Source organism: Mastacembelus armatus, chromosome 8, assembly GCF_900324485.2.
Source record: "Mastacembelus armatus chromosome 8, fMasArm1.2, whole genome shotgun sequence".
NCBI classification, from domain to species: domain Eukaryota; kingdom Metazoa; phylum Chordata; class Actinopteri; order Synbranchiformes; family Mastacembelidae; genus Mastacembelus; species Mastacembelus armatus.
The window spans coordinates 15,467,178-15,477,197 of NC_046640.1; the positions used below are offsets into that span (position 1 = coordinate 15,467,178).

Below are 10,020 nucleotides of genomic sequence, written 5' to 3' on the forward strand. Positions count from 1 at the left end.
ACACACACATACATACATCCATTCTTATATAACGTGGCACACTGTCATACACACATACATGCCTGGACAGATCTGCCATTTCTTTACTCTTTTCAGCACACACAGACCATCACCAAACAGTGTTCATCCTTATTCAGAGACATTTGACAGGAGGACATAGACTTAATGATCCATGTCTTCTTTTGGATGTGCATCCATTTGCTACATAGATGAGAAACTGACCCTCTTTTTTTCCTTTTCTTTATTTAACTTTTTAAGTGAGTTGTTCTTAGTTTACTTCACCTTAAATTAGCTTTAATTTCCTGACTCTCATTGCTCGCTCAGGCCAGCATAATGATTAAATGAGTTATATAGTAGCAAATATATTTTTTCTTCAGCTAGTTTCTGTTTTCGAGCCACACAAGGAACTAGTTTTTCATATTTTGCCACTGAATAATGGGCTTTGTAAAGCTGCTATGCCTTCCCAGTTTCTTACCTCTTTCTTACTTCTTTACTGAATCATGCTGCTTTTCTTTCCAATTGGTCTCTTTACATGGCAGCTGTGTGGATTGGGTCTGGGAGTGAGGGTGAAAGAGCAACTCCTTTACAAAGCACATTAGACAAACATGTTTGACAAAAAGATCAGCCCAGAGAATAAGGGAGACCCACTTGTAGGGAAATACTTAAGGGACTTCTTGTTCCCTAGAGCACAAACATGGTGAGCTGCTGGGTCTTTCAAGCTGACCAGCCTGGGTGGTGTTCTGTAGGAACAAACCTTTCATTACCACTGGACTGAAAAATCACAAGGTGGATGGATGAATGATAGACATTTGTACACACATGCTAGTGAGGTGGCCCGTATTATTCTTAACTGTTCCCCACACATCCTGGCCATCATAGTCCATCCACGGTCCACCAGTGCTGTGAAGTTGTGGGGACAGTGAGCTGATTGTCTGTGCACCATTTCCACACTCAGCTCCAAGCTGAGTACTGTGCCTTCTAACACATCCGTGAACACATACAGCAAATGAAGTCATTTGTGTGAACTTCGCTTTTTCCTGCCAAACACCAGTCTTTTGTCAACATACAGTATATCTTCACACATTCTACAGGTTCCAGTGGTCTACAGATCTGTTGTGCATGGACATATTCAATAGTGAAGTCCAGTCACAGAGAGGAACGAGACTTGGAACACGCAATTGTTTTCTAATCGTACAAACTGTGCCTACTTTTGGAGTGTTAGAGAGATTAATTTTGAAAAGTAAAAAAAAAAAAAGAAAGATTCAGCCTTCCAAATTCCAGCATTGGAAAGGTGGAGATGTAGGTGGTTTCGGACACTTAACCATTCAACAACAACCTCTTTTGAAGTGAACTTCAAACTCTCTCGGTCTTGCTCAGTTAAAGCTGTATAATTCATACTTATACATACTTTTGATGTTATTTCAGGACGGAGCCTTTATGTTTTACATCTTTCCTTTTCCTGACCTTCTGTATATGCAGTGCCATGCCAAGCCCACCTTTGCTGTTATGTGCAATTTTTTTCTTCCCCTCCCACCTCTGCATTGTAACCATAATGAAGAAGTGGATGGAAGACATTGAAGCTGGAATGGAACACACTAGCTGCCAACCACATGCTGCAAAAACCAAGATTGTTTAAAGACATACTGCCTTTGAATAACACACGAGCATCTTCCAGCCTAAAATCCACAGTGATTGGAGTAAGTCCCATGAAAATAGATGGAAAGGATGGGATACTTATAGAGACAAAGATAGGGACAGAACGAAAGAGAGGAAGAAAAAAAATCTGTGTTGGCTGCTGAGATGGAGTTGGCACTGGGTGCTCTGCTCCTGACCTTTAGTGGGTTAGTGTAAATTATATCCCTTACGAGGGGAAAATATGTGGTGGTTGAACTGGAAAGACCCCCTCCTCTTTTCTTCATCTCTGTCTGCTGTCGTTTACTTTTTTTGCAGGAGTGATCCAACTATCTTTCACTCTCCTATTAGTGTTTTCTTTTCTCTCTCTTTGTGTCTTCATCTTTATCCCACTATTCATTGCGTTCTTTTATTAGGTTGTTTCCCTATTTGGTGACAACATAACTTAAGTTTTGTTTTGTCTGTTCATCACCTCCCTCCTCCATTTCATCGGTCTGCTTTTTTATCAGCCTCCCCACACTCCTCTCCCTCCCCACAGTTATGCTATTTTCTGCTGTGCATAGAGGATACATTTAGCTTGTGGTCGCTTGGGAAGTGATGGCTACATTAGTTGGGGGGTCTGGTGAATCGCTGCCGTCGTCTCTTAGCCACAGTGGGCTCCAGACGGGCTGATGCAGACTTTCCACTGGGGTGAACCCATCGACTTGGGGTGCCTACTAGGGTGCTCAGCTACTGTACCCACACCCCAGGCCACAGCTTGGGCTGGCAGGCACCCACGCAGGCACGCGGCGTCAGCTTGCCCAGCGGGTGTCCCTGTTTATGTTTGTTTTGTGTGGTGGCTTGATTCTCACTGTGCTGTAGTGACCATAGCACCACCCAGCTTGGCACACCACCCTCTCTCCAAGAAATGCCCTCTCTGACCCTGGCCAAGCCTCGCACAGCTGTAGGCTTCAAGTGGCCTTTGGCATCTGTCACTGCAACTGGGCTGGACAGAGGTCGACTGTGGCTGCAGGTCCACAGGCAGTGCAGAGCTGAGGCCATACTTAAAGGACCATACTAGTGGTTTTGCAAGGCTTAGCTCATGAAATACAAATTGTGTATACTTAAAATTACTGTCTGTCATTTACCAAAACATACTATAAATCTTTAGGGTGACTTTCATAGACTTGCAACTTGAATCAGAGAGTTAATTCTTTGCAGTTACAATTTGGTCCATTTCATTTTTATGTAAAAGAGAGTATGATGTTGTTTCTTGGTAATGCAGTGACAAACAGGTACATTTTACTGAAGATAAGGTTTGAGAGTCAGCTACTGAAAGGCATTAGATTCATGAGCTTGGTGGGCTGTGGCAGAGAAGAAGAAGCAAGTTTAATAAAAAAGTTGTTTTATAGTCTCTGTGCATTAATGTGAATGAAGTAGAAGAGACTATACAGAATGTCAAGTATTATACAATCAAGGCTCATTTATATTGTGATATATTATGCATGTTGTGAAAAGAATGAAATTTAGCCAAACATTTGGCTGCTGACTGTCAAACATTTTAAAGGTCTAATTCTCAATATGTAATTTACATATCACAATTAGATAACTTTGACAAACCAACCTAAAAAATTGCGGCATAACTGCCATAAGTTATGCCATGTGCAATTTTTATTTTCTACCACCATGTGCAGCTCCTGTTGTATCCATAGTCATCCAAGATGGAGTGACCTTTCTTTGAATTTCATCTCCTGAGATTTCTTTCATTTTTCCTCTGTATGTTTTGGGATTTAGGGAGGTTTTTGTTTCCCGATGAGGTTTGGATTGAGTTAGGAATCATTGTTGATATGTTTCACATACAGTATTACAATGCATGTGATATCGGGAGGTTGGACAATTGTCTGTGTTTTCATTTTGACAAAATCATTGACCTCAGATTTTTGCCTTCATCTTTGAACTGGATCTGGACTTCATTAAGCTTTGCTCACTTTAAACCTATTTTGTGAAATGTTACTCTTGCTATAAAAAAGTATAATCTACACAGAAATAACAAAGCTTTGAACACTGTTGACTTAGGATGTATAAAAGGACATCTGTATGTGTTTGCCCCTGTTTAGCTCTGATTGGTCAGGATATGTAAACCAGCACCCTAATTACCAGACAGAAACCTGGTAAAATCAGCCTTATCCTGGTTTACTACTCATGCACCACTTCACTACTAATCAGCACCCAGACACTTGTGACTGCCCAGACCTTCCCTGCAGACAGGATTAACAGATCAACATTTTGTGTTTCGGTGTAATGGCTCACTCTGAAATACACTCCTCCCTCTGAGTGTTACTAACTGCGAGGAACAAACAGGTGTTTGTTCATCGGAAATTGACAGCCCATTCCTGCAAGGTTAGAGTTCACAGGCAGGGGTCAAAGGTCAGCTGGCCTCAGCCCTATGATAGCAGGATGTTTGAGACAATCATTATGTTCTGCCAGTGAACATTTGTGTTTAGGCTGGATGTGGATGTGTGTTTGGGGAAATGGAATTAGTGTGAATGATGTGGATTACTGAAGTCAACCTTTGTGCCAGACCACATTATAACAGCACACTCTGTGTGCTAAATTCACACACAACTCAAGTTTTTAACCAGTTATCCCCTAAAGCAACATTCTTGCAAATAATTTTGTAGCTTACTCAACTGTTGATGTAAGTTTACAAAACTTATTTGTAGCATCTAATCCACTTTAACTTATGGGGATGGGTTCTTATTCTGTAAGTGATGTAAATCATGTGTCTACCACAGAGACCATAAGCACCTGCTGTGATGAAAAAGATTACAGGCACCTAATGTGTGCCTGTTGCCACCCTCCACTAAAGACACACACACATAAACACACACTGTGCTCCAGTGATGTAGTAGTTATTTAAATCCAACTTAAATGATATATAGTATTCCATATTTATTATTTTTATTTTCAAAACATGAGCCATTTGTTTCGGTGTTGATAAGAGCTAAAGATTGAAGTGGATTGGAGCTGTTTTCTTTATTTACCCATATATGCCCACCCACGGGACAGCATTGCTCCGCCCAGTTTGAGATTACACAGGGGCTCCAGTCACATCTACATACAATGTGGAATTTGCAGATGTGTATACACAACACAGCCACAATGCAAGTAGAGTTTGAAAGTTAGCGCAGGATGTGTACACAGCAGTGCTTGATGAATGTCTGCTGGTGTCTTAAGGGGGATGTAACCAAGGCCTGAATGCCTGAGCCCAAGACTTTGGCTGGCTTTACCCTCGTCAGTGTGCTATTCCAAGTTATGGATGTACTCCTGCTGCTGTGTTTGTGCAGCAGGTTTTGACTTTAAAATGTTACTTGTGTGTCTGGGAAAGTGAGAAATGGAAGAACAAATAGGAGACTGGAAGGAGAGAGGAAAGAGTAGAAAATGTTGTCCAAGACAAGTCACTGTGTTTGCCACATCTTTTCCAGCCTGTTGAAAGAACATATGTGTAAGCACATTTACTGTCTTAATTTAGTTGTTGTTTTTAAGGATTTGGGTCATAATTTATGTTCTGTCTGCATCAAATAACTCTTAAGCTCAATTCAATATGAATTCCAGTACATGCTGCTAGTTCTTATTTAACAATTCAGCTAATTGTTTAAAAGCTATAATTTTCGTACATATAATTTTACAGAAGCAGGGAGCCACTGCAGTTAAAGTCACATACAGGAAATAACAGCTGCCTATCTGACCTAACCTGATTAATAGATACTGAATAATACAGTACATAGAGATGCTTTGAAGATGTCATTTTAAAATTATTTCTCTTTTCATTCTTTTTTTTTTATTTTGGAGACTTGATCTAAATAGATACCTAGCAAGAATAAAATACAATAAAATAAATACTAGCTTTCAGGATTTTCACTCTCTCTTAACCATCAGTACTTTGCTTTACACCAAATCTGTAAAAGTTATATTGAGTAGCTACAGCAGTTCTGATATGAACCGAACAACACTGTGACCAGAAGATGGTTTTAGACAACCCAAAAAAGATAATAACTCTCAATTGTCACTTGTCTTGTTTTCTTGTTTCTCTTGTCTGGAGATGATTATGGCTTAAAAGTGTTGAGGTTATGAGATCTCGACAAACATGCGCTCTATGAAGCATGAGGCTTGGTAGACACTAGTGTGGCAACTGTAACTGCTGGTGAGAATCACTGGAATTCACCACTGAGTTTTAAAATTGAGCCCCACACTTTCCTCTGTTGTTTCTAACTACTAGCTCCATGAACAGCTGCTCAGACCTTCGTCATTTCTCAGCACAGTTGTTTTCTTTTAAAGGCCATGTGAGGGAAGCAACCACAGTGGCATCTTTCTCCCTGTACTCTTTCTAATGAGACCTAATGATAATTTTAACATTATATCTTTTGCTTTGAATTTAGACCCTAAAAGAAATTGTTGACCTCAAAGGACTAAAGGAATAATAACTGGAGCTGATTACCGCAGTTTAGATTATATTTGTATGGCGGTAAGCTTCATCTATCGGTTTTATGTAATATATTAGAATTTGTCTAACCCTGAACTTTCTGGCATGTTTGAACCATATCTTATAAAAATGGATTGGTATCTCATCCTCCTGCATCTTTTTCATCTTCAAAAACCTCCTCTGAGTCCACTGCAACCTCCTCTCTTCTGCATTAATGCCATATTACTCATTTGTTTATGTTTTTCTTTTAATAAATAAAAAATGTCCCCCATGTCCTTCCATTCCTTTGGGTTGCTTTCCCGGAGCTGACGGGCGTTTATGTTTAGGTGTGCTTTAATTCCACTACTGTCTCTTGGATGCTCACACAAACAGACAGACACACTCATGCTCAATAATCCCCCACCACCCTCCCACAAGTCAGTATGTTTCCAAAGATGGATAAGCTTTTTAGGTACATGTGGCCCTCCTATTAAACAGCACCTCCGTCTGCCCTCACATTTCATCATTGCTTCACTTAATTTAACCTAATTCTCCCTGGTTGGATCATCACTCTTCATGTCTCGTTTCATCATTTATTTTTATATTTTACTTTGTGTTTTTAGCCTTGGAGTTACATAAAACTCCAGAGTAAAGTAAGCCATGTACATTTAAATTGGATGTATAAAGCCCAGCCTTCTCTGTTCATACCTGCTGAAATCAGTTTTGTACTTCTGCTTGAACAAGACAAGAAGACATTTGAAGGGCCTGTGATGTGATGTGATGTGAAGTGATGTGATGTGATGTGATGTGTATTTTTAACCAGTTTTTCATAAGAATAATAATAATTAGCAGATTAGCTGCAGACATAAATTCTCCATATCACTGATAAAAGTATTTACAGGTTTACAGTCTTGTAATTACTGCTGTAGCAGTATTGCAACACAACCACAGACAAGTGTATGAAATGCAAATTTAAAAGAAAGAGCCTATTGGATACATTGTTCAAATGTTGAGGAAGCATGTGGACTTGGTCCTGACCTTGACAGAGTTAAACATTAAAGTGATATCTGTACCAAACACTGGGTGCAGCTTTGGAAACTCAATCAAACATGCATAGAGGGGCCCTTACGAACATGGCTTCAGTTCTTGGCCAATTTTGACCAGACCACAGGACATCCATGCCTAGAATTAGATTCATACAAATTCATAAACCTGATTCACCTGTTACACAGTACATTACTTACCTGCCAGCTCGCATTCTCCCTGTTTCCAGTGTGAAATGATGTGGAGGCTGAGTCAATATTGTACTGAGAGGAGATACCATGACTGAAAAATGACAAGGTCGAGGTGGAAGAAAATATCTGCACTGGGGAAATCAAACTGCCATTTGTTTTTGTATCTAATAATCTTCCGAACAGCACGTGAAATGAATTACATGTGTGCCTGCTGTGTTGCCAAGAACTAACCAAAGTCAAATTCTTCCTTGTGCTTTCTTTTCCTGTTTTTCTTTCTCTCTCCCTTCTCATCTATCCCCTTATTGCTTTTTGGTAGAGTAGCATCTGGGCCATCTGCTGGCACAGACTGGCATCTATATGGCAAGAGAGAAACTGGTGGCACACCACCCTTCATCTGTTGTTAATACTTCTGAATGATTAGGAGAGAGGGAAGGTGCATTGTGGGGTAGAGGAGTTGGAGTGAGTACTGTAGGGAAACAAGCAGAGGGCCAAAAAACTGGAACCAATGTGCGAAGTTCCAAAAACAAAGTGGTGGTGTGTTTCTCTTCTTTTCCTGTACTTCTCTTTTACTTTTTGTTACTACAATCTTTGTGCACTTGTTGGTTAGCACGGAGCAACATCACAGAAACTCAATGCTACTCTGGAATAATGAAGCTCTCTCTCCCTAGACAATAAAAAACATGATTTGCGATGAGAGCTATTTTAAAACTGTCATCGATTCAATAAAGCAGTCAGCATTTTCTTGTGCTTGCATCAATAGTTTTTGTGCCATATTTTTTTATAATGACTTAAATGCTTCTTCTTGATTTTTGTGGAGTTAATTTCATGCCCCCAGCTGACTGTAAATACTCCTGACTGAGGTTGGAGAGATGGCTTGAGGTTATTGGGAGTTCAGCTGTGCTGTGTGGGCAGAAGGGTTATTTGGAAACTGGAAAAAAGAGTTTGAATAAACGATTGAGAAGTACGGGGAAATACAAATGCTTTTTACAGCTACATGACCCTGTGCTTCATCACATTGTCTTGCCTGCTTGAAGAGCGGAATTAGGAAATTAGAAACAAAAATTAGGAGTGAAACAGGATGAAATGAATAAAGCAGGGAGTAAAAAAAGCTATAAAAATCATGCTCAAAACTAATTGTGTATGGATTTTGTTTAGTTGGTAATTGTGAAAACGGTCCCTTGAAACTACAATAGGGGCCATTGAGCAACACAGGCTGAGTTTGAGCGTCAAAGTTGGCTCCCATCCAGGAACAAGGTTTCTCTTAAAGCCAGGGAATAAAAGAGAGACTGTTTTATGGAAGGAAAGCAGAGAAACAGACATGCTCCCTACTCTTTTTCTTATTCATGTACATGAATATTTGCAGATGTCTGACCAGAAAGAAGGACAGAAGCATGCATGCCTTCTTTTGGCACAAGCATTATACTTATCTGGCATCACCTGTGCATCCTCTCTATTATTTTACCTGGAGCTTGTCCAACATAGACGCATATGCTCGCAATTAAGTCCAGTCCATTGCCTTTCCATTTTACATGTTTTTTTTTTTTTTTTAATTTGGCAACTGCAACGGGCTTAACTCCTTTATGGTGTGTGTATATTAGGTCAATGAACATGGAAATTCAGAACACCTAAAGATTAAAACAGTGGAGGAAGGAAAAAGAAATAAAAGCCTATTAACTTCCAGGGAGTGCATAGTTTCTCCTGTTTTTTCACTAGGATATCTGAGCAAATTGATATAATAGGCTCTGCATGGAAGAAGTGGTGCTGTTTTATGTGTTTGTATAGTTAATGTGGGACCATGCACAGCAGTTCCCAGCTATGGGTCAGTATGTATTTGTGTGTGTGTGTGTGTGTGTGTGTGTGTGTGTGTGTGTGTGTGTGTGTGTGTGTGTGTGTGTGTGTGTGTGTGTGTGTGTGTGTGTGTGTGTGTGTGTGTGCTGCCCCAGTCCCCTACCATCATCCTTCCTATAAAAAAACATGGGTGGTCAGCCTGTTTATTGTGTGGGTTTGCAAACAATGCTCACTCATTAGGCTCAGACCAGGGAGTCACACATGGTTAAATCCACCTACTACCTGAGTCTTTTCAGACATGATCATTATTTTTATTCTGACTTCAGGCCACTGCTGATATTCCACAACCTTTTGGTTTGGAATAGGCTTGGTTTGTTTAGCTGTAGTGCACTGTGAAGAGAATCTAATAATTTTGTACATATTTTATTATTTTTCATGTCACTGTGGAAATCACTTTTAACATGTTTTAGCAATGCTGGTAACATTGTCCTAGTAATGTTGGTCCGTCATTTTTGTCCAAGACTGAACCTAAACATCAATACCTATTTGATGTATTTCTGTAAAATTATATACAGATTTTCAGGGTCACCTGAGGCTGATTTTGGTGCTGGCATTTCCTTGAGCATCACAAGAAAGTCAATAATACAGTACATACACTTGCACTATTGTTAGTTATTATAATATCCAGCAGAATTATATCTGTACTAATACCTTTGTTTCTGTCTTTTTCTCTTTCCTGGACACCCCCTCCTGTGATCTCTTCCCTCACCCCCGTTGAGTGATGGCTTAAAAGAGAAGGGAAGTTAAAGACAAACAGAATTCTTATCTTGCCTGTCAACCTAATCCTTCCTCTTATGAGGAGAAGTTGGAAACTAAAAAAAAAAAAGAAACAACTCACTTTGTTTTAGTCTTTGATATTCTTTT

General features: G+C 39.8%; 1 protein-coding gene across 1 annotated transcript in view; it reads left to right on the top strand.

Annotated features, from left to right (window-relative positions):
• The window catches only part of coro7 (coronin 7), a 91,265-nt gene that overhangs the window by 34,983 nt on the left and 46,262 nt on the right, over positions 1-10,020 (top strand). The gene's annotated exons all lie outside the window — the stretch shown is intronic.